General features: G+C 43.1%; 1 long non-coding RNA gene across 2 annotated transcripts in view; it reads right to left on the bottom strand.

Annotated features, from left to right (window-relative positions):
• Positions 1-22824, bottom strand: part of LOC104970622 (uncharacterized) — a 70330-nt gene that overhangs the window by 12125 nt on the left and 35381 nt on the right. Inside the window, exon 2 of one of the 2 annotated variants that reach the window (XR_009493787.1) lies at positions 8229-8406. The exons of the other annotated variant lie outside the window; for it this stretch is intronic. This is a non-coding gene — a long non-coding RNA (uncharacterized lncRNA). The remainder of the gene's footprint in view (positions 1-8228; positions 8407-22824) is intronic. 2 annotated transcript variants of the gene reach the window in all.

Below are 22824 nucleotides of genomic sequence, written 5' to 3'. Positions count from 1 at the left end.
AAAATGCTATCCTCCACGGAAATTGTGTTCCCTTTAATTCCACAGGAAATTTTAGTGGCCACGAGATAACAGTACCGCTTGTAGCAGAACCTTATCTCCCAGGACAGAAACAAAGAGCTTGAACGAAACCATCTGACAAAGAGAGGAGAATTAGAAATGCCTAAGAATTTGGTTCCCTGGAGAAGGGAATGACAACCCACTCCAGTATTCTTGCCTGGAGAATTCTATGGACAAAGGAGCCTGGTGGGCTGCAGTCCATGGGGTCCCAAAGAGTCGGATACGACTGAGCGACTAACATTTTCCTTTCAGGAATTTGGCTACGTCAGAAAAAGGGCAATTCTATCATTGATTTATGACTCTCTAGGTGGTTCTTACAATGAAAAATGTCGCTGAGTCGTGACCCCATGGACTGTAGCCCTCCAGGCTCCTCTGTCCATGGGATTCTCCAGGCAAGAATACTGGAGTGGGTTGCTATTTCCTTCTTCAGGGGATCTTCCAGGGATCAAACCTGTGTCTCCTGCATTGGCAGACGGATTCTTTATCACTGAGCCACCAGGGAAGCCCTCAGTTTTGTATGGCTTTAAAATATCTCATGTCTGAGCTAAGACCCACTGCTGCTGCTACTGCTGCTAAGTCACTGCAGTCGTGTCCGACTCTGTGCGACCCCATAGACGGCAGCCCATGAGGCTCCCCCGTCCCTGGGATTCTCTAGGCAAGAACACTGGAGTGGGTTGCCATTTCCTTCTCCAATGCATGAAAGTGAAAAGTGAAAGTGAAGACGCTCAGTCGTATCCGACTCTTATCGACCCCATGGACTGCAGCCCACCAGGCTCCTCTGTCCATGGGACTTTCCAGTCAAGAGTACTGGAGTGGGGTGCCATTGCCTTCTCCATAAGACCCACAGTGTCCTCTAATAAATAGGAGTAGAAAATAGCAAAGTCAGAATCTAGATAGATAAGCAAGTAGGAGAAAGGTGAATTCACCACCTCTCAGATTCTCTCATCATTGTGTGAGAGCTTAGAATCTTCAATTTCTCCTTATATTTTATAGCATTAAATTCACTAAGGCATAATACCTCCCGTTATATTGAACACATTCCTTTCAATCATATCTGTACAATGTTGGAGGCTTGATAAATTCTGTTATTGAGGTTCAATTTATTGGGGTTGCTACTTTTTGTGAATATGCCTTAAATTCTACCTGATTGTTGTTCAGTCACTCAGTCATGTCCAACTCTTTGTGACTCCATGGACTGAAGCATGCCAGGCCTCCCTGTCCATCACCAACTCCTGGAGTTTACTCAAACTCATGTCCATTGAGTCAGTGATGCCATCCAACCATCTCATCCTCTGTCGTCCCCTTCTCCTGCCTTCAATCTTTCCCAGCATCAGGGTCTTTCCCAGTGAGTCAGTTCTTCACATCAGGTGGCCAAAGTATTGGAGCTTCAGCTTCAGAATCAGTCCTTCCAATGAACACCCAGGACTGATCTCCTTTAGGATGGACTGGCTGGTTCTCCTTGCAGTCCAAGGGACTCCCAAGAGTCTTTTCCAACACCACAGTTCAAAAGCATCAATTCTTCAGTGCCCAGCTTTCTTTATAGTCCAACTCTCACATCCTTATATGACTACTGGGAAAACCATACTCACCTTCTGAGGTTCTCTTTATCCTGGTCAGGATAAGTTCTCAAAGAGCAGACTGCTTACCTCTCCAATGTTTCTCAGGAGCAGAAATTGTTGCCAAAGATTTTCCAGGGTTTTTGACATTATTGGATACTTTATTTACCTTATTGGATACTTTAATATATGTATTCCTTGACTGAGTCTCAGGTGTAGGAAAAAAAAAAAAAAAACCTGAGTATGCAATAAACTCATTCTTTGTCTCCTGAGGAATAAAAATTACAGTCATGCACAGGAGTGAAATTCTAAAAGCACAGGAAAAAAAAAAGGAACATAGTAATGCATTCAGTGTGAAAGGGAAAAATGCTGACTTTTTATTTATGGATGAAAATGTGGAATGGTGACCAGTGTTTATAATAACGGATGAACACTGGAAATGTTGAGGACCCTGGGCATCCCAAGGTCAAGATTGTGTCTGGTGCAACTTCATTCTATTTCCTTTTCTCATCTTATCCAAGCTCTACTGATTTTCATAAAAATGTGCATAACAGGAAGTGGCCATTCACATTTATGGAAGTACCCAGAGGCTGAATACCTTCCCGCCATCTCTGTGTTGAATTAAGACTGATCACAACCATATATATATATATATATATATATATATATATATTTTTTTTTTTTTTTTTAACCATGAAAAATGGTGATTGCCGTCACATGAGATGAAGGCAAGGACACATTTTCCACACGATTCCATAAATCTGAATTTAAAGAGTTTCATTACTCTTCATGAAAACAAGCGGTTCATATTCACTGTTTAGATCCACTTTGCATGGTAAAATGATCAGGCTTTCCTTGATGGAATGGGAGTTTACAGTTTCTTGATTTTTTTTTTCCCCCTCCTAATTTAAAACCTTCTGTTGTGGTGCTTTGGTTTTTTTTTTTTTTTTTAACTTTCTTTTGTTTTGCTTTTTTGGATAGGTCATGATGTTAGTAACGTGTGTGCTGTTCAAGCTGGCGAGAAAACCAGTTAACCAGCCAGTGTCAGGATGTTTGTGGTGTACAGAAGACAAAGTGTTTAAATAGACTTGAATTCCCAGTCCTCAGCCATGGTTTAACTTAAAATTATCAGCCTGGTATTGGTGCCAAGATAGAAAACATGGATCTTTGCAAAGATAAACAGATCTCAGAAATTGCACCAAGCACAGGTAACTCTGTTTTCTAAAGAGACTTTTTAAATTGTCTTTTTTTGTTTTTGTTTTGTTTTTTGGATTGTGTGGATTTTTGACAGGAAACGGGGTAATGGGAGTTTGCTTTCACTGAGCTTTCTTGAATTATACCCTTTACTTAATCCTGGTGCCATTTATAAAACCTAAGGAGTTAACTTGGATCCAGTGATAACTGTAAAGACAGTTCAGATGCTGCTATTTTGGCATTTATTTATTTGATTCTTTTGTGACATGCACACTCTTAGTTGCGTCATCTGGGATCTATTTCCCCGAGCAGGGATGGAGCCCGGGCCACATGTATTGGGCACTCTGGGTCTCAGCCCTTGGACCACGAGGGACATTCCAGATTCGAGTATTATAATCAGTTCCATTCAGTCACTCAGTCGTGTCCGACTCTTAGCCACCCCATGGACTGCAGCCTACCGGGCTCCTCCGCTGTGGGATTTTCCAGGCAAGAGTACTGGAGTGGGGTGCCGTTCACGTATAGGTGGTATTATATACTTGTCTATCTCTCTGTGACTGACTTCACTCAGTGTGACAGTCTTGAAGTCCATGCTGTTGCAGATGGCATTATCTCAGTCTTGTTTATGGCCGAGTAGTATCCCAGTGTGTACATGTAGCATGTCTTCTTTGGGCATTCATCAGTCAGTAGACATTCAGGTTGTTCCCACGTCCTGGCTATTGTGAACAGTGCTGCTATGAACATGGGGTGCCTGTATCGCTTTGGTTTATATTATTGTCTGGATATATGTCCAGGAGTAGATTGTTGAATCACATGCTAGCTGGGTTTTTAAAGGAACCTCTGCTGTGCTCCATAGCAGCTGCCTCAGTTCACTTTCCCACCAACAGTGTAGGAGGCTTCCCTTTTCTCCACACGCTCTCCAGCATTAATTGTTTGTAGATTTTTGGATGATGGCCATTCTGACCTGTGGGAGGTGATAACTTCATTATTGTTTTGAGTTTCTCTAATAACTAGTGATTCGAAGCATCTTTTCATGTACCTGTGTCCATCTGTATGTCTTCTTTGGAGAAACGTCTATTTAGGTGTTTTGCCCACCACCAGGGAAGCCCAGGAATCCTGGAGTGGGTAGCCTATCCCTTCTCCAGCGGCTCTTCTGGACCCAGGAATCAAGCTGGGGTCTCCTGCATTGCAGGCAGATTCTTTACCAACTGAGCTCTGAGGAAAGCCCCAATTTTTAACAGACTTGTTTTTTCATATTGAGTCAACTGAGCTGCACATATACTGCCTTTTAAATTGAGCTAACACGTTGCACTATCACTCAAGACATTGTGAAGTCACGATAGCATAAACAGAAGCATAAAATACCATACGTGGTAGAAATAATATGAAGCCTGCCACTTGGTAAGAAGATTTACTCAGGTACCATAATAATAGAAAGATATGAGACAATAAAAAAAGTGAGGGTATTTTATCTTCTCTTCTTATATAGGAACCCTCCAGTCCACCTGAGGAACGTAAATGAAGTCTAGATGAACTGTGAGATGGTGTTGTCTTGGGCAGTTAATTCTCCCTCTGGAGTGACTCGGGCATTTCATCTCTTTATAGCTTCCTTCTCTCTGATGATCATCCTCTGGCTGACTGCTCTTATCAGATGCCGGTGACTGATGGCCAGACCGCCTGTTGAGATCATATTGATTGAGGTCACTGCCCGTGAGCTCTTTCCAGAACCTTCTTAGTGGAAACTAGAGATCCTGTGAAATTGGACACCATTCCCCATTCTGACAGGAGACTCTTGTGTAGAAATGCATGCACGTTTCTGTACTTCATACAGGGTGAACCATGGTGCCTCGCCAAAGGAATCATCTGACCCACAAAGAAAGAAAATTCCATGCTTGTCAAAGGAAGCCCCACACCCTTTAAAATTTATCAACAGTTTTCTTTGTGATTTTTTTTTTTTTTTTTTGAACTGAGGATTCATTGAAGAAATATCTTCTCTGTGGCTTTTCTTTGGGAAGTGATGAATCGGGCCATTAGAGAGGAACAGATGGCCAGGGGCAGATTATGTCGGTCTCAAAGAGCCGTTGTCACTGTTCAAATAAAGATGGTCACTGTTATTCTTGCCACGGAGCGCTCTTTAACTTACAAGTGCACTTGAAACCCACATTTGCACATGGCGTTTTCTCTGCGTTTCATTCTAATAAACGGTGTAGTCCTCATAGTACGAGACAGCACACCTCTGGTAGGTCTGATGCTGTAAATTTTCTCCTTCCAAAAGGCATGTCTCTTCTTTATTTTTATTTTTTAATATTTATTGGAGTATAGTTGATTTACAACATCGTGTTAGTTTCAGCTATACAGCAAAGTGAATCCGTTTTATATATCTATATACATTTATTCCCTCTTTTCCAGATTCATTTCCCATATAGGTCATTACAGAGTATACAGTAGAGTTCCCTGCACTGTACAGGAGGTCCTTACTAGTTATCTGTCTTATATATTATAGTAGCAGCAATAGAGAAAGGAGTGGCAACCTGATCCAGTATCCTTGCCTGGGAAATCCCATGGGCAGGGGAGCCTGGTGGGCTACAGCCCATGGGGTTGCAAAGAGTCAGACACAACCAAGCGACTAAGAAACAGCTGGTCAGCAATGTTGTGATGGTTTCAGCTGACCTCTGAAGGAACTCAACCATACCTATACACATATCCATTCTTCCCCAAACACCCTTTTTGTTTTTTGTTTCTTTTCCCTAAACTTCTCGGTGCTCTTCTGGAGGCATTATTTTATGTAGGCTTCCCCAGTGGCTCAGTGGGTAAAGAATTCGCCTGCAATGCAATTGACACAACCCGGGTTTGATCCCTGGGTTGGGAAGATTCCCCTGGAGGAGGAAATGGCAACCCACTCCAGCACTCTTGCCTGAAAAATCTCATGGACACAGGAGCTTGGAGAGCTACAGTCCATGAGTTGACAAAGAGACATAGCTGAGCACACACGTGTTATTTTATGTAATACCAGTTTATTATCATATTCATAGCTTTCTAAACTGAGGACAGGTTGGTTTTACTTAACAGTAAACCTTCATTCTTGCAGATCATAAATTATGATAAGTGCTCCATACAATTATTACTCATTCCTTCCACCCACAGACCTGTCCCAGAATGACTGCTAAATTATGTCATCAACCTATTCATACCTCAAAATAAAGACCTTCATTCCGAATATTGCCATGAATTATTAGCATGATAGCATGGATTAGAAAGGATGGAGAATTTGGGCTGCTTATGTAGGAATCTGCCTGTAACCTTGAACTTTAAAAAACGCCATAAAAGCAAGTCGATACAGAGTATAAATTATACTTCTTGACCAAGAATCACCTACTGTGTAACATACACTTACTCACAGGCAGCCTTATTTTCCCTTCTGGGTATCATTTTGTTAATTCAATTCAGTTTTATTGCGTTTTTCTGAGCCACGAGTCAGTCCTTTTAAGGTCTGCACTGAGGTTTCAAAAGCTATTCAGAATGGCAAGAGCATTCTGTTGCTTTGTCAGGAGTATATTTCCAAAAAAGAATTATGCATCTGGCATTTGGAGTATATTCTTAAAAAGAAATTGTTTTGGCTTGGGAATACGTCGCTGTAGAACGTCCCTAAATTAACCATATTAGAGACGAAGTGTATGTTAATAATGACAGTTGATGCTTAAATTCATTGCCTTCATCATCTCGTAAGTTCCTGGGAAAATGTCATTTAAACCCAGTGGCATTCCTGTTATCTATTCCTTGTAAACATCAAGATAGTTTTAACAGTATTTCTTTTCTGATGATGTTCTGAATATGCAAATGATTTTCTAGAATGCCTTAGAGTAACTGTGGAAAATTTAAGAGTTTGGCTGCCACAATCCATGGGGTTGCAAAGAGTCTGACATGACTTAGTCACTGAACAAAAAGCAGAAAACCTTTACATTGGAGAGATATAATTCACCAACTGAATCGTATTGAATGACTCTAAATCCTTGTGAAAAAAACATAGCTCAAAAAGAAGAATCCTCTTGTGTCGTCGATTGTTTTATCTTCAGAGTACTGCCGTCATGAGTGTTGAATCAAATTCTGATAATTAGGCATAGTTCCATTTCTTGGGCTTCATGAGTATGACTTATTCAGTTATTGGGGCTTCCCTGGTTGTTCAGGCAGTAAAGAACCTCCCTGTAATGAGGAAGACCTGGGTTCAATCCCTGGGTTGGGAAGATCCCCTGGAGAAGGGAATGGCAACCCACTCCAGTATTCTTGCCTGAAGGATCCCCATGGACAGAGGAGCCTGGCGGGCTACAGTCCATGGGGTCGCAAAGAGTCGGACACAACTGAGCCAACCCAAGCATGCATTTAACAGCTATTTATTCCATGCCTGTTGTGTTAGGAACCTGCAAGGCATTAGAAAAGTATCCAGCAAAACACTATCTTGCCCCAACATGGTTCAAGGTTATGTGAAGAGAGAGGCATTAACAGATAAATGCATATGGCTTGGCTGTAAGGCTTCCTATTTCCAGGCACTCAAGAATGTGGGTAACAGCTAGGGGCCAGACAGTTACAGCTCTTTGGACAAATATGGCCCCTGTCTCGCTTTTGCAAATAAAGTAGAACAGAGCCACACTCATTCATGCATGCATTGTCCATGGATGTTTGCATTGACACATGAGCGTTAACTTTTGTGATATGTCCGACATGCCACATTGTGTGAAGTTAAGTTGCACAGTTTAATGATTTGATACATTTATACGTTGCAAAAGGATTTGCATCATAGCATTATCTAAGCCCTCCACCACCTCCATTTATTTTTTTTAAAGATAGCCCTGGGTGATGGTGAAGGACAGGGAAGCCTGGCAGTTGAACAACAGCAACTCTGTAGTAGCTTTCAAGTAATACAATACAGTGTTGGTTGCTCTCAGCCCTGCACTGAGCATCAGTTTCCCAGAACTTACTCATCGCCTGCTGCTGCTGCTAAGTCGCTTCAGTCATGTTCGACTCTGCGACCCCATAGACAGCAGCTCGCCAGGCTCCCCTGTCCCTGGGATTCTCCAGGCAAGAGCACTGGAATGGGTTGCCATTTCCTTCTCGAATGCAAGAAAGTGAAAAGTGAAAGTGAAGTTGCTCAGTCGTGTCCGACTCTTCGCAACCCCACAGACTGGAGCCCACCAGGCTCCTCCGTCCATGGGACTTTCCAGGCAAGAGTACTGGAGTGGGTTGCCATTGCCTTCTCCTAACTGCCTATTTATACTCTTTGACCAATGTTCAAACAAAGCATTCTTCTTGACAGCTAGAGAGAGAGAGAGATCAGTTGCTCAGTCGTGTCCGACTCTTTGAGACCCCATGAATCACAGCACGCCAGACCTCCCTGTCCATCACCAACTCCCAGAGTTCACTCAGACTCACGTCCATCGAGTCAGTGATACCATCCAGCCATCTCATCCTCTGTCGTCCTCTTCTCCTCCTGCCCCCAATCCTTCCCAGCATCAGAGTCTTTTCCAATGAGTCAACTCTTTACATGAGGTGGCCAAAGTACTGGAGTTTCAGCTTTGGCATCATTCCTTCCAAAGAAATCAGCTAGAACCTGGAAAAAATCCCAAATGCCCATCACTGCATGAATAGATAAATACACTGTGGTATATCCATCTAAATGAATCCTATTCCTCAAAGAAAGGAGCAAGTCACAGGGACATGTTACAGCTGAATGAACTATAAAAACAGTATGCTAAGCAAAAAATAAAGGGTATGATTCCATTCATTTGACATGTAGGCAAAGGCATTTTTATTTTTTTCCCTAGAGAATAGCAGTTGCCTGAGTTGAAAGTGCAGTTGCCTGAATATGGGCACAAGAGGACTTTTTAAAGGGATGTAAATATTCTAACTGAAAAGTGAAAGTGAAGTTGTTCAGTCGTGTCCAACTCTGCGAACCCATGGCCTGTAGCCTACCAGGCTTCTCGGTCCATGGGATTTTCCAGGTAAGAATCCTGGAGTGGGTTGGCATGCCCTCCTTTTGACCCAGGTATTGAACCCAGGTCTCGTACATTGCAGGCAGATTCTTTACCCTCTGAGCCCCCAGGGAAGTCCTTCAGAGATTACATTCCACTCTGTTTTCCTTCCCACCTAAGTGAGAGTGATCCTGCCCCAAGAGAAATGTATTCTTTGGAAAACAGGCAATTAAACTTCCCTTAAATTTCAGCTCCCTCCAAATGATGTGGTACACTTGATTTGAGGATTGGCTTCATAGGCTCTGTTGGGCAAAACTTGAGCTTTAATTCTCATTGATGACAAAAATTTGGAGAACATCAGAAGCCATCTTAGAATAAAATAGGATAGATTGTTTTGTTTTAAATTAATATTTATTTTTATCTATTTATTTGACTGTGCTGGTCTTACTTGCAGCATGTAGGATCTAGTTCCTTGATCACGGATCGAATCCCAGCCACCTGCATTGGGAGCATGGAATTTTAGCCACTGTCTCCAGGGAAGTCCCCTAGGATAGATTATTGCTTTTTTTTTTTTTTTTGGTCTCTGAGGTGTTAACCCAGTGTTTGGCAGATACAATGCACAAACTAAATATTTGCAAAATTCCTTGGCATTTTAGCTTATTGAACTGCTTAATGTAATTTTTCAATAGCTAGGGAAGTCATTTATTATACAAATGACTGCCATGAAACTATTTCAGAAATGTCTAATTATTAGCATTGTTCTTTCAGGCAGCAGTGTTTCATAGGAGAAAGCAGATTCCTCCTTTGTTTAGAAAAGCACTGATCCTTTTCTGTATAGCAAGGTTATTTTTAAAATTAATTTATTAAAAAAATTTTTTTTGACTGCTATGGGTCTTCATTGCTGCGTGTGGACTTTCTCTGGTTGCGGCGAGCAGGGGCTATTGTCTAGTTGCAAAATGTAGGCTTCTCATTCCAGAGGCTTCTCTTGTAGTGGCTCCCAGGATGTAGAGCAAAGCTTTAGTAATTGTGGTACACAGGCTTAGTTGCTTCTCAGCATGTGTGATCTTCCCAGACCAGGGACTGAACCTGTGTCCCCCGCCCTGGCAGGCGAATTCTCAATCACTGGACCCACCAGGGGATGTCCAGTAATGCTATTATTGGCAATAAAAGATGGGTATCATTTGAGTCACTCAGTCATGTCCGACTCTGTAACCCCATGGACTGCATCATGCCAGGCCTCCCTGTCTATCACCAACTCCCGGAGCTTACCCAAACTCATGTCCATCAAGTCAGTGATGCCATCCAACCATCTCATCTCATGGTATGATTAGTGAAGCTCCAACACAGAGGCACAGAATTCCCAGTAATTTATGTAATGACTTCCCACTTGAAGATGTGGTATAGAATTTCTAACTCCTTACTTACAGGCTGTGGTGAGTGAGTCTCTTCCAGTGGTTAAAACAAGGAAAGCAGTTAGGAAGTAACTTAAGAGCTAGGAAACTTAAGAGCTAAGACTTCAGTCAGTATCCCCAGTGGAAGACCTATAGGTCATATATTCCCTTGATAGAATGTGGTGCCTTTGAATTCTTCCTTCCTTCCTTCCAAAAAAAAGGCTATAACCCAATCTAGTCGTGAGAATAACCTCAAACACATCCCAGTAGGAACAGACATTCTACAAAATATTTGCCAGGTCCTTCTTCAGTCTCAAGATCTCCAAAAACAAAGGAAGCTCTGAGAGATTGTTATGGCCAAGAGGAGCCTCAGGAGCAATGGTGACTAAAGGTAATGTGGTGTTCTGAAGAGGGTCCTGGGTCACAAAGGGGACAGTGGGTAAATATGAAGGATGTATGGAGAGTGTGTGGGCTTCGCTTCCTCCAGTAAAACGTGAAAGGGAACGCACTTGGGTGTTAAAGGAACTCGCATGGTGGTCCAGCAGAAGCCCGCTAGATGCCAGAGTCTGAATTGTGAAGTCGTGTTCGCATCCATGCATGCTAAATCATTTCAGTCGTGTCCAACTCTTTGGGACTGAATCCCGCCAGGCTCCTCTGTCCATAGAATTCTCCAGGCAAGGATACTGGAGCGGTTTACCATTTTCTCCTCCAGGGGCTCTTCCTGACCCAGAAACCCTAATCAGTTTATAAGAACACCCCAATACTGCTGCACTGGGGGATGAAGGGATAGCTATGTTAGAGATGTCTCAGGGCAGACTGTGTTGACTCTGTGTCTCGTGCAGCTTGGATTACATCCATGGAGGAAAGAACTGGCTTGCCCAGCACCCCCATTTTCTTTTCTTTTTTTAAATATTTATTTGGCTGAGCTGAGTCTTTGTTGCAGCATGTAGAAGCTTTAGTTGCAGGCTGTAGGATCTAGTTCTCCAACAAGGGAGCGAACCTGGGCCCCCTGTGCTCGGAGTGTACAATCTTAGCCGCTGAACCACCAGGGAAGTGCCAAGCACACTTTCTGTGACTGATGGGTAGGTGTTCTGAGCAGAGTCTGTAAAGAATGAGGCCGACAATCACAGAGAATGTCGCTAAGTGCTCTATTTAGGAAAGATCGCTGCTGCTGCTGCTAAGTTGCTTCAGTCATGTCTGACTCTGTGTGACCCCAGAGACGGCAGCCCACCAGGCTCCCCCGTCCCTGGGATTCTCCAAGCAAGAACACTGGAGTGGGTTGCCATTTCCTTCTCCAATGCATGAAAGTGAAAAGTGAAAGTGAAGTCGCTCAGTCATGTCCGACTCTTAGCAACCCCATGGACTGCAACCTACCAGGCTCCTCTGTCCATGGGATTTTCCAGGCAAGAGTACTGGAGTGGGGTGCCATCGCCTTCTCCGAGGAAAGATCGCTAAGTGCTCCATTTAGGAAAGATCGAGAAAGAGAGTCTTTGAGAGATGCAAGGAAGCAGGCAGAGAAAGCAAGTGAGACAGAGAGAAAAGAAAAACATGGTTGTCAGAAGAAATGCAATCTGGGAGTGTTGACATGATTTTTGGAAGACTCAGCTTGTATTTTGGAATATCATTCCCCTTTGGCATTCTTTTGTACGACGCTTTCCTTAAACCGTGCCTTGCACGGTGCTTGGGACTAGATGGCCATGGCCTTGAAGACACAGTGGTAAAGATCATGACCATGTGATATTCCAGTTTGTTTAGTTTGCTTTTATAAGAGGTTGATTTTAAGCTCCTTGTAAAGATTGCATTTCCCACCCACTATCTATGACAGTGCTTGAAGTGAAAGTCGCTCAGTCGTGTCGGACTCTGGGGACCATAAGGACTGTAGCCCACCAGGCTCCTCTGTCCGTGAGATTTCTCAGGCAAAACTACTGGTGCTGGTGCTGGTGCTGGTGCTGGTGGTTTAGTCTCAAAGGCATGTCCGACTCTTGCGACCCCATGGACCATAGCCCACCAGGCTCCTGTGTCCTTGGGATTTTTCCAGGCAAGAATACTGGAGTGGGTTGCCATTTCCTTCTCCAGGGGATCTTCCCCACCCAAGGATCAAACCTGAGTCTCCTGCATGGGAAGCAGATTCTTTACTGACTGAGCCACCAGGGCAGCACTAAGAATACTGGAGTTGATGCTGTGCCCTTCTCTAGGGGATCTTCCTGACCCCAGGCATCAAATCACGGTCTCCAGCATTGCTGGCAGATTCTTTACCCTCTGAGCTACCAGTGAACCCTACATAGTAAAATGGCACTGAAGATAAATTTAATACAAAGGGGAAAATGACTGGTTATTCCTGAACTTTGTCAGAAAACTGGACTCTGGAATGTTGGCCAAGAATTGCTTTGTGGCTGAAAATGGCTCGGGTAGAACCTAAGACTTCCGCACTGCCAACGGCCAGCCGTGTCCACTGGAGGGCAAATAGTCATGGACTCAATTCCAGTCTTTTCCCTTTGCTGAAGTTTTTGCGTTGTTGGTGTCTTAACTTGGGAAGACAGTGGAATTCCCTTCCATGATAGTAGAAAGAGGATTGCATCTTTTTTTTTTTTTTTTAATTGTTAGGATTGATTGGATTAGCTTTTCTTAACACTGGGTCTTTGTTGCTCCATGGGAGCTACTCTCTAGTTGCAGGATTTGCAGGAAGATTCTTTACCCCTGAGCCACCAGGGGAGGCCTGGATTAACTTCTTAAATCACGTTGTCTAAGAGTACCAGTTTATTAAAAGTATAGTTCCCACGGAGAAGTTCTAATGGCCGCAAGATCCATAGTTAGCATTCAGTCAGTTCAGTTCAGTCTCTCAGTCGTGTCTGACTCTTTGTGACCCCATGGACTGTAGCATGCTAGGCCTCTCTGTCCATCACCAACTCCCGGAGTTTACTCACACTCATGTCCATTGGACTGGTGATGCCATCCAACCATCTCATCCTCTGTCATCCCCTTCTCTTCCTGCCTTCAATCTTTCCCAGCATCAGGGTCTTTTCCAATGAGTCAGCTCTTAGCATCAGGAGGCTAAAGGATTGGAGTTTCAGCTTCAATAGCAGTCCTGCCAGTGAATATTCTGGACTGATTTCCTGTAGGATGGACTGGTTGGATTTCCTTGCCATCCAAGGGACTATTCAAGAGTCTTCTCCAACACCACAGTTCAAAAGCATCATTTCATTGTCAGCATAATGAATTTTAAGAATGTATAATTAACTCTGTCATTTAATATGTAACTCAGTATGTAATTCTTGTCAAAACACAGAATTCTTGGTAAGAACTCCTGCACTGAGATATCACTTACTAGCTAGATGAAACAGAGAAGGCAATGGCACCCCACTCCAGTACTCTTGCCTGGAAAATCCCATGGATGGAGGAGCCTGGTGGGCTGTAGTCCAGCAGCAGCAGCTAGATGAAAATGTTAAGCTGTGAGATTCAAGTTCCTCATCTACAAATTGGAATATTACTAGTAGCATGAATGTGTGTGTGTGTGTGTGTGTGTGCGTGCTAAGTCACTTCAGTCTTGATCAACTCTTTGTGACCCTTTGGACTGCAGCCCATCAGCCTCCTCTTATCCATGGGATTCTCCAGGCAAAAATTCTTCAGTGGGTTGCCATTCCCTTCTCCATGGGATCTTCCCAACCCAGGAATGGAACCCCTGTCTCCTGTGTTTTCTGCATCACAAGCAGATTCTTTATCACTGAGCCACTGAGTAAGCCCATGATAATGAGTGGTTCTTGTATATAAACAGGAAAGAGTTGGTGTGTTAAATTTATCAAGGTGAAACTGGACTGCCAGATACCTCATTTACTTTCACTGTGGACACATACTGCTTTATTATATGTGTACCACGAAGGAGGAAATGGCAACCCACTCCAGTATTTTCACCTGGAAAATATTTATGGACAGAGGAGCCTGGTGGGTTACCATCCAAAGGGTGGCAAAGAGTTGGACACGACTGAGCGGCTGAGCAGCAAGCGTTCTATTTCGTATGAAAAGAAACAGAATCAATTTTTGCCAGGAATTACGCTAGTATTCTTGATCCAATTTTAGACAAAGAAGATTACTTGAACCTCTTTAGGTGTATGTTGTATCACAGTAATACACGTGGTCATGATTTAGTTGCTCAGTGGTGTCTCACTCTTGGCAACTCTGTGGACTGTAGCTTGCCAGGTTCCTCTGTCCATGGAATTTTTCCAAGGCAAGAATACTGGAGTGGGTTGCCATTTACTTTCCCATCAGTTCAGTTCAGTTCAGTCACTCAGTTGTGTCCGACTCTTTGTGACCCCATGAATCGCAGCACGCCAGGCCTCCCTGTCCATCACCAACTCCCGGAGTTCACTCAGACTCACGTCCATCGAGTCGGTGATGCCATCCAGCCATCTCATCCTCTGTCATCCCCTTCTCTTCCTGCCCTCAATCCTTCCCAGCATCAGATTCTTTTCCAATGAGTCAACTCTTAGCATGATGTGGCCAAAGCACTGGAGTTTCAGCTTTAGCATTATTCCTTCCAAAGAAATACATATATTTTAGATATACATTGTATCATAGTATCAGCCCTGGTGGCTCAGATGGTAAAGCGTCTGCCTGCAGTGCAGCAGACTGAGGTTCGATCCCTGGGTCAGAAAGATCCCCTGGAGAAGGAAATGGCAACCCACTCCAGTATTCTTGCCTGAAGAATCCCATGGACAGAAGAGCCTGGCGGGCTACAGTCCATGGGGTCACATAGTCATACATGAATGAGTGACTAACACTTCCAACACTGCCTGTATCATAGCAATTCATGCCGTAATATTACATATGCCATGACTCCCAACCCAGATTTCACGCTGTTTTCACCCAGGAACATTTTTCCATTCATTATAAGTAATGACCCCAATGTTTTCACAATTGATTAAACGTCCTAATGTTTTGAATATTGGTACACGTTTGCTCCTCAGTCGCTCAGTTGTGTCCAGCTCTTTGCAACCCTTTGCACTGTAGCCCACCAGGCTCCTCTGTCCATGATATTTTCCAGGCAGAACACACCGGAGTGAGTTGCCATTTCCTGTTCCACGGTACATGTAGGGTAAAGCAATAAGTGTCCACATCAAAGTAAATGAGGTATTTGGCCAGTTTCACCTTGAACCTCATAGATTTAGTGATACACACATTATTATGTACAGGAAGAAATAACAGGGCTCATTGAAGCTGACGTCACAATTGACTCCTCAGCACAGCTTCATTTATTTGAGTGTCCCAGTCTCTAAGGGTCTTCCCTGGTGGCTCAAACGTTAAACAATCCACCTACAGTGTGGGAGACCCAGATTTGATCCCTGGGTTGGAAGGATCCGCTGGAGGAGGGCATGGCAACCCACTCCAGTATTGTTGCCTGGAGAATCCCGTGGACAGATTAGACTGGCGGGCTACAGTCCATGGGGTCTCAAAGAGTTGGACACGACTGAGTGACTAAGCACAGCACAATCACTCTTAAGAGACTGCTTATATTTACAATGCCTTGACCAAAAATGGATAATCTTGCTGCCTTTCAGGGACTGTTGCAGACAGACACTGTCTCTAACCCTGGGTTTAATTTCAACTGCCCTGTTGCTGCCTTCAAAAGCGAGCAGGCATGGGGCGAGGATGCAAAAACCTTCCACAGACTCAGAGCATGTGGCGCTGAAGTTATCAGAGTAGGTTTGTATCTTCCTTGTACAAGGTTTTCACGCCAAAGGCCAAAAAAGGAACTGAATCACGGTCACAGGAGAACCGTCCAGCCGCAGAAGGAAAAAGCAGCTCAAACCCACATTTCACACCCAGTGGTATACATAGGTCAGTGCCACACTCTTAATCCATCCCACCCTCTCCTTCTCCCACTCAGTCCACAACTCCGTTCTCTATGCCTTCGTCTCTACTTCTGCCCTGCAAATAGGTTCCTCTGTACCGTTTTTCTAGATTCCAGATACCTGTGTTCATAGACAATATTTGTTTTAGTCTTTCTGGCTGGCTTCACTCTATTCTGGACTACTTATTTCTCATGGTCACAGCTGGAGGGAAATGGATGCTACGGGGATCTGCCTTAGAAACGGACCCCAGGAATCAGCCTCCCCAAACCATTCCCTCTCCTCAAGGACAGTTTTCACAACCACACAGTCTGTCCTTAGATGGAACTTCTCTCAGTTTCTCTGTCAACACAGCGACCGGTCGTTTTAACACCTTCGGTGGCTTTTGGCTGGACTTGCAATGGTTATTCCTTGTTGCTCTTCAGGCACTAAGTGATGTTTGACTCTTTGCATAAAAGAGCCTCCCTGTCATTCACCAACTCCCAGGGAAATTGCTTTTACTCTCCACTTCAAAGTCAGCCATCCACAAAATCCTTGTGTTCACAAGACCCTGAAGCCACTTTGCGATCTTAAAAAATAAAGAAAAGTAACCCTCCTTTACAACTCCTGGTTAACTCTTATGAAGAACATGTTTTCAATACTTCCCGTGATCACTCAAGCCCTACAGTCAGGGAATGAAGTCTTTTTTTTTTTTTTTTTTAAGGCAACAGAAAGAGGAGGGACTCTTTTGTTCTGAATTGTTATTGTAAAGCACCACACGAGACAGACAGGGAACATGGGAACAGGGCATTGAAAAGGACAAGAGGGCTGACAAACGAAAACAGGATATTAAGAACAGTGTCGGAACTGGGTGTCCCTACAGAACAAAGGCGGGAAGCTTCTTGGGAGAAATTTGAGCACAAATACCTTGAATCAATTTCAGTACTAATGGATGAACTAGTTTTCCAGGCAGCAAGAAATCTTTAAGTCTGGGGCAGTAAAATTAGGTTATCATTAATACACACACACACACACACACACACACACACAGTTTTAAAGTATAAAATTAAAACTGCTTTAAAATCACACTAATCACTCCCCTTTCAAACCATGATCCACTTAAAATTTTTAGATCTATGTTTTGCCCCATCTGAAACAAAATATTCTTTTTTTGTTGTTAGATAGCTGAGCTAACAGCATATATTCCTAAGAAAATCAATTTTTTCTTACCAAAAAAAAAAAAAGAAAAAAGTCTGCATTCAGAGCATGCTCTTACACTTTAAAGATAACCTTTACATAGAGCTTTCCAGAACTCCCAGAGAAGCTAAGGTTCTACTCTGAGTAACAATTGCTGCAGCCAACTCGCTAACATTAACAGAACAGCCAGGTTTTGTCAAGTCATGCTTTTATCATCTTATACTTTTCTTCCAATGCAAATTCTGCTAAAGACGCTAGTAGAACGATACACTTAATAAGATCATCGGTGTTTAGTTTAATGGACTTACATAATAAGATTGATTATTGTTATTATTGCAGTTTCTAAGCTGAAGGGGTTCAGAACAGTAAATAATATATCCTATCTGACATTGTAGCTAAAATTGCAGGCTTTTTTTCCTCTTCTCTACATGTGCCTTGTATTCTTCTTTTTCCCTTTCCCCATTCTTTCCTTCTATTGTGAGATGAGTTGTTGTTGTTCAGTTGCTAAGTCATGTTCACCTCTTTGCAAACCCATGAAAGAGGAACCTAATAGGCTTTCCTCTTTTAGACCATGCATTTCATCCACCTTTCTCTTTGATGAGCTGTCAGCAAGCCCCAGTTTGGGATGAGGCCATCGGTGTGATGTTGTACAGAGAAATGGGTCCCTCAAAATCCGATAAACCTGAGTTCAAACTCTGCATGCACCATTTCCTAGCAGAGGTAGATAGGAGCCAGCTACCCAATGGACCTTACATTCACAGAGCCGTTTCATATTTTTCTAGAGCTTCCTTATTGAAGGGTCCTTTGAGAATTAAGTGAAACAAAGTCTTAAAAGTGCCTGGCAAAACTGTACCTTTCATACCCTCCTCCCCTTCTTGTCCTGAATCACCTCTTCCCATTCTTCTTTCAATACACAAATGATCTTTTTTTTTTTTTTTTCCATTGGAAATCTCTTCAAACCATGTTTGGAAGCAGGAAGGCTACTGATTCATTTATTCATTGAATAACATTCATGGAGTATCTTACATGAAGGAAGAGTCTATGAGTAATAAATTAGCATTCCTATTATTACAGTAGTCACTCTGTAATCATCTTCATACAGACAATGTCGATTTCCTAGACTTGGACGTACCTCTATTTATCACCACTGGATTGCCTACCACGGTCTTGAGGCTGCAGTTCTCTGCTCCTCAGGAAAGGGTTCTATGTCCCACATGAATCCCTTGCCAGAATTTTTGATTTTGCAGGAAATAAAGGACCTTGGCACAGGGTGGGGCATGGGGGACCATCAAGAACAGTGAAGGGTTTCAAGCTACCTGCAAGCTAGTCAGTTAGCCTCCTGAAAAGCACTGGCAGAAGACACGAGAGTCCCGAATTAGACAAACAACATTTCTGAGTCAGGGCCCAGGGAGCAGCGTGTGTTTCCTGTTCACAAGTCACCAAGTCCCATGGAGCGGCAGCCTAGGCATAAGTGACACACACAAGGGTTTACATTTCAGCTGAGCAAGCCCAAGCTTTGGAAACCTGCATCTTTGATAATGGACTGCAAGCAAACAAGCCCAGCATCTGCCCTGGAGGGTGTCATGTTCTTTATTACAATGGGCAACAATCCTGCTTTCTACCCTGGGGGGAGATGTTTTCTTTCAACCTTTGAAGGCTATTCATTGTACAAAAATCCTTAGAAAGATAGCCTGGAACAAAGGCAGTCAGCACCTCAGCTAACGAGGGGTACAGAACCATAAGAAAGCCATGAAGAATTATTCCTCAAGAAACGCTTCCATCTCCTCCTGGAGATGTGGTCAGTAGTGGTCCCAAGAATTGAGATCACCACTGGGCCTTCTAGCAGTGATGGCAGAGGCAGCGATTGCTGCTCTTCAGTCACCAAGTCATGTCCGACCCTGCGATTTCATGGACTGCAGCACGCCAGGCTTCCCTGTTCCGCACCAACTCCTGGAGTTTGCCCAAGTTCATGTCCATTGAATCAGAGATGTCATCCAACCATCTTGTCCTCTCTAGCCAGCTAACTTGACACAAATGACTCCTGTACCATGGAAGACCAGAAGTAAGAGGAGCTCACAAGACAGTGTTCCATGTCTTTTATCCCCACCATCCTCTAAGGTCAGCTGACACCAGGAAAACTGGCAGAGAGCAGGTAAGCCCCACCTATAGGTTTTGCCCAGTGTGTGTGAGCATACTCAGTTGTGACTGACTCTTTGAGACCCATGGACTGTAGCCTGTCAGGCTCCTCTGTCCATGGAGTCTTCCAGGCAAGAATACTGGAGCAGGTTGCCATTTCCTACTCCAGGGGATCTTCCCAACCCAAGGACTGAAGCCAGTGTCTCTTGTGTCTCTTCTGCATTGGCAGGTGGATTCTTTACCACTGCAGGACCTGGGAAGCCCAAACAGACTTTTTCATTAATCCTTAATAACTTCCTCATTTATCCCAAATCAGCCTTTAACTGGTCTAGAACTTCAACTCTTGCCTACTCTTAACCTAAACTCATTTTAAGAGATTGGAAGAGTAAGCTAGTTTTATACTTTTATGACATTAGGAATCCTTTATGTACATTCACTTGGCTTTCTTTAAGCATTAAAAAAAATTCTTTTAAAATGATTTTGTAGCACACCCAGAGAGAAAGTCATTTCTCTGATTATTTTTTTCATCAATGGGTATTTCTGAGGTTTTGCTGTGTACTAGGCACTGATGGGGCCCTGGGAATGCACTAGTGAATGTGGCACCAAAGGTATACCCTGGAAGAAGCTGAATTTTAATGAGGTAGACTTAAAATAAACTGGGAAACTGGTGAGAAAACCTGGTAATTTCAAGGAACCATACATAAAACAAAGGAAACGGAAAGGATGACTTGCTAGAAGGCAGAGGGGTGAGTGCAGGTCAGCTTTAGCTAAGGAGTTATTTCTGCTCAGATCTGTGGAGGCTTTTGGCTGATATTTTGTCTTTTTCCTCTGCCAGTAAACAAGCAAAGAACATCTTGATTTCAGGATAAAACTTTCCAGCGTTTGACCAGAGACTTATGATTCAGTCTCTCAGGCTGTTAAATATTTAGTTTCAGATTTCCTTAAGGAATGATCTCTTCTTCAAGGACATTAAAGTCCAAATTTGACTATTTCTAACATAAAAAGACAAAATGATAAATTATGGGAATCAGTGACCTCTTTGTTTACTTGGGCAAGGCCATTTGAGAGAGGAAAGTCACCATCACACAGTGGACCAAAAAAAAAAAAAAAAAACCCAATAACAGGAACTACAGTACTTAGAATTCCCTGAATGTCTGAATATTTAGTGGCAAGATATTAACTCAAAGTTGAAAGGAACCATGGACACGCAGTTAGGGTTTCACAAAAGGGTGTGAAGGAAATTGAGACATTTCAAGACTCATTGGTTTTCTCTGGTCTTACCTGTTTTTGTCTCTCTAGGAGAAGAAATTTCAAAAAGGAAAGGAAAGAAGTAGACAAACAGCACAGGGGAAATGAACAGCCAGGGCTTCATGACTGAAGGATCAAAGATGAATTAATACTAAATGGTCCCAGTGCCTGAGAGCTCTGTTGGGGTCTTGCTGACAATAAGGGCATTAACAAAAGGCATCTCAACAGAAAGAAACTCACTGGCTAGGGAGAATTGGAATGGCCGTCAGATCATGATCATCAGAGCTCATCTCTTCAAGAAGAGGCCAGAAGGGAGATGACTACAGACGGAACTCTCATGAGAGAAAAAAAGAGCTGCTACTGTGGCTGCAGCAGAAACCAAGGCAAGGGTCTGGGGAGTCTGGGTGGTGGGTGCAGACCACTCTACCTGGAAGCACACAAGGTTTAGGAGAGGACAGAGTGGCGGGCAGAGAGGGGGTTATGTAGCCAGCAATTCTCAGACAGTGTGTTATCCCCACCCCAAAGACTTTTTGGCCTAAAAGCCAAGATTTAAACTCTTTACAGCTTGATAGTTGTGCACAAAATTATGTAAAGTATATACATATTTGTGATCCATATGAAAACAAATCCTATAAATGCTATCAGGCTTCTAACAACTCTTCCAAAATTCTCTCAAGGCTGGTGAAACTCTGAGATTTTTCTTGCATTATCAAAATAGGTTTCCTTGTCCTATTTCAGAGAGAGATGATAAATGTGATTTATAAAATGGGAACTCACTATATTACCCTGGAAATAATGTCAAATGCTGTGATCTTAGGGTCTTGTTTGTTTGTGCTTTAGGATTATGTGACTCTTAAAGGGGGGGAAAAAGGTCCATTTTAAGCTAATAAGTGTGCATTTCATCTTGCACATTTTATCTTTTCATTGGATCAAATTTTCTAAGAAGCTGGCTTTTTGAATATAAGATAAGGTGACATTTCAAGGGGTCAGTACTTGAGGTGCAACCTAGGGCTTAAAAATTCACTTATGAAAAAATGTCTAGCTTTGAGAACAGTGACCTTTCCAGGTGGCTAAGCTATCTTCAAGTGGTGATATATTTCTTTTGAAAATAAATACAAAATAATTTTTGCTGTCTGATTTATCAGCTTTATGGTAAGGACTGCTGGCTTGTTACGTAGTTTCCTTATTTAAATCAACAGACACCGGATTCAGGGCACGGCTCCAAACAGTTCTGCCTGTTGTCTACATCTATTCATTCCATTACAAATTCCACCAAGTGACTCTCCCTGGTGAATGGATGCAAGTATTCCATTTCGCAACTCTATTCATTTTCTTCCTTAGACTACAGATTGGAAAATTGCTCACTCCTGGGGTGCTGAGCAATAGGTGTAAGGCGAGGGCAGGGTGACTTTCCAGAAGGGTGCTTTGTTGTGTCCGAGTCAATGCCAGGCAAGCTCCCCTCAATATCAATGGCTAAAACATCACAGTCCAAAGAGAGGTGCCCAGCATCCCGTGCCCACCCCAGCCTAGCAGCATCCAGAGGCAATTCTTTGCATGGGTGCTTCTTCATCATGATCCTGACTGGCAGCTCTGAGGATTAAACTCAGGTCCTTTATGCACATTAGCCCCCTGGAGTGTTGAACCCCAAAACCTCTATTTTTCTCCCCTGAGTCTACCCTGTATCTCACAAAACCCTACTTAGCCACTGTGGTATGCAGCTTTTCTCATTCTGGGTTATCAAAAGAAAACACAACAAAACACCAGACCCTACAACAATTTGCTGGAGATGGTAATGATGGCTTGTTTGGGGTAGAGTGTGTCAATCCCAAGTTCTTTCAGAGCTGAGACTTGGGAACCCATTTCCCTCTTTATCATTAAGACTTCGCATTCTCATCAGAAGAGTCCTGCTAACAATGACACCAACAATCAACTGGCTGAATAAAATCTGTGGGTTTTGTGTGTGTACACATATACCCATTAAAAAAAAGGGACCTCAAAATCAGTGAATGAAAATCAAGACCAGCGTCTTCTTAATCAAGCAGAATTTCCTGCTTAGTGACTGCAGTAAAAAAAAAGACCATCTGGCCTCTGTGCTACTTGAGGGCTTTCACTCCTTATTTCCTGGTTATCTTTAGCAAAACATTCCAATTTCACTTATAAATTCTTTTTACCATGATGCCATTTCCTTCTGTGTACTACTTCAAGAAACAGAGATGAAAACATTGTTCTGTCTCGAAAAAAATACTCCTCGGTTCTAAATGGC

The sequence above is a fragment of the Bos taurus genome, unplaced genomic scaffold (assembly GCF_002263795.3).
Source record: "Bos taurus isolate L1 Dominette 01449 registration number 42190680 breed Hereford unplaced genomic scaffold, ARS-UCD2.0 contig_X_unplaced, whole genome shotgun sequence".
Taxonomy (NCBI): Eukaryota; Metazoa; Chordata; class Mammalia; order Artiodactyla; family Bovidae; genus Bos; species Bos taurus.
This window is presented reverse-complemented; position numbering and strand designations above follow the sequence as displayed.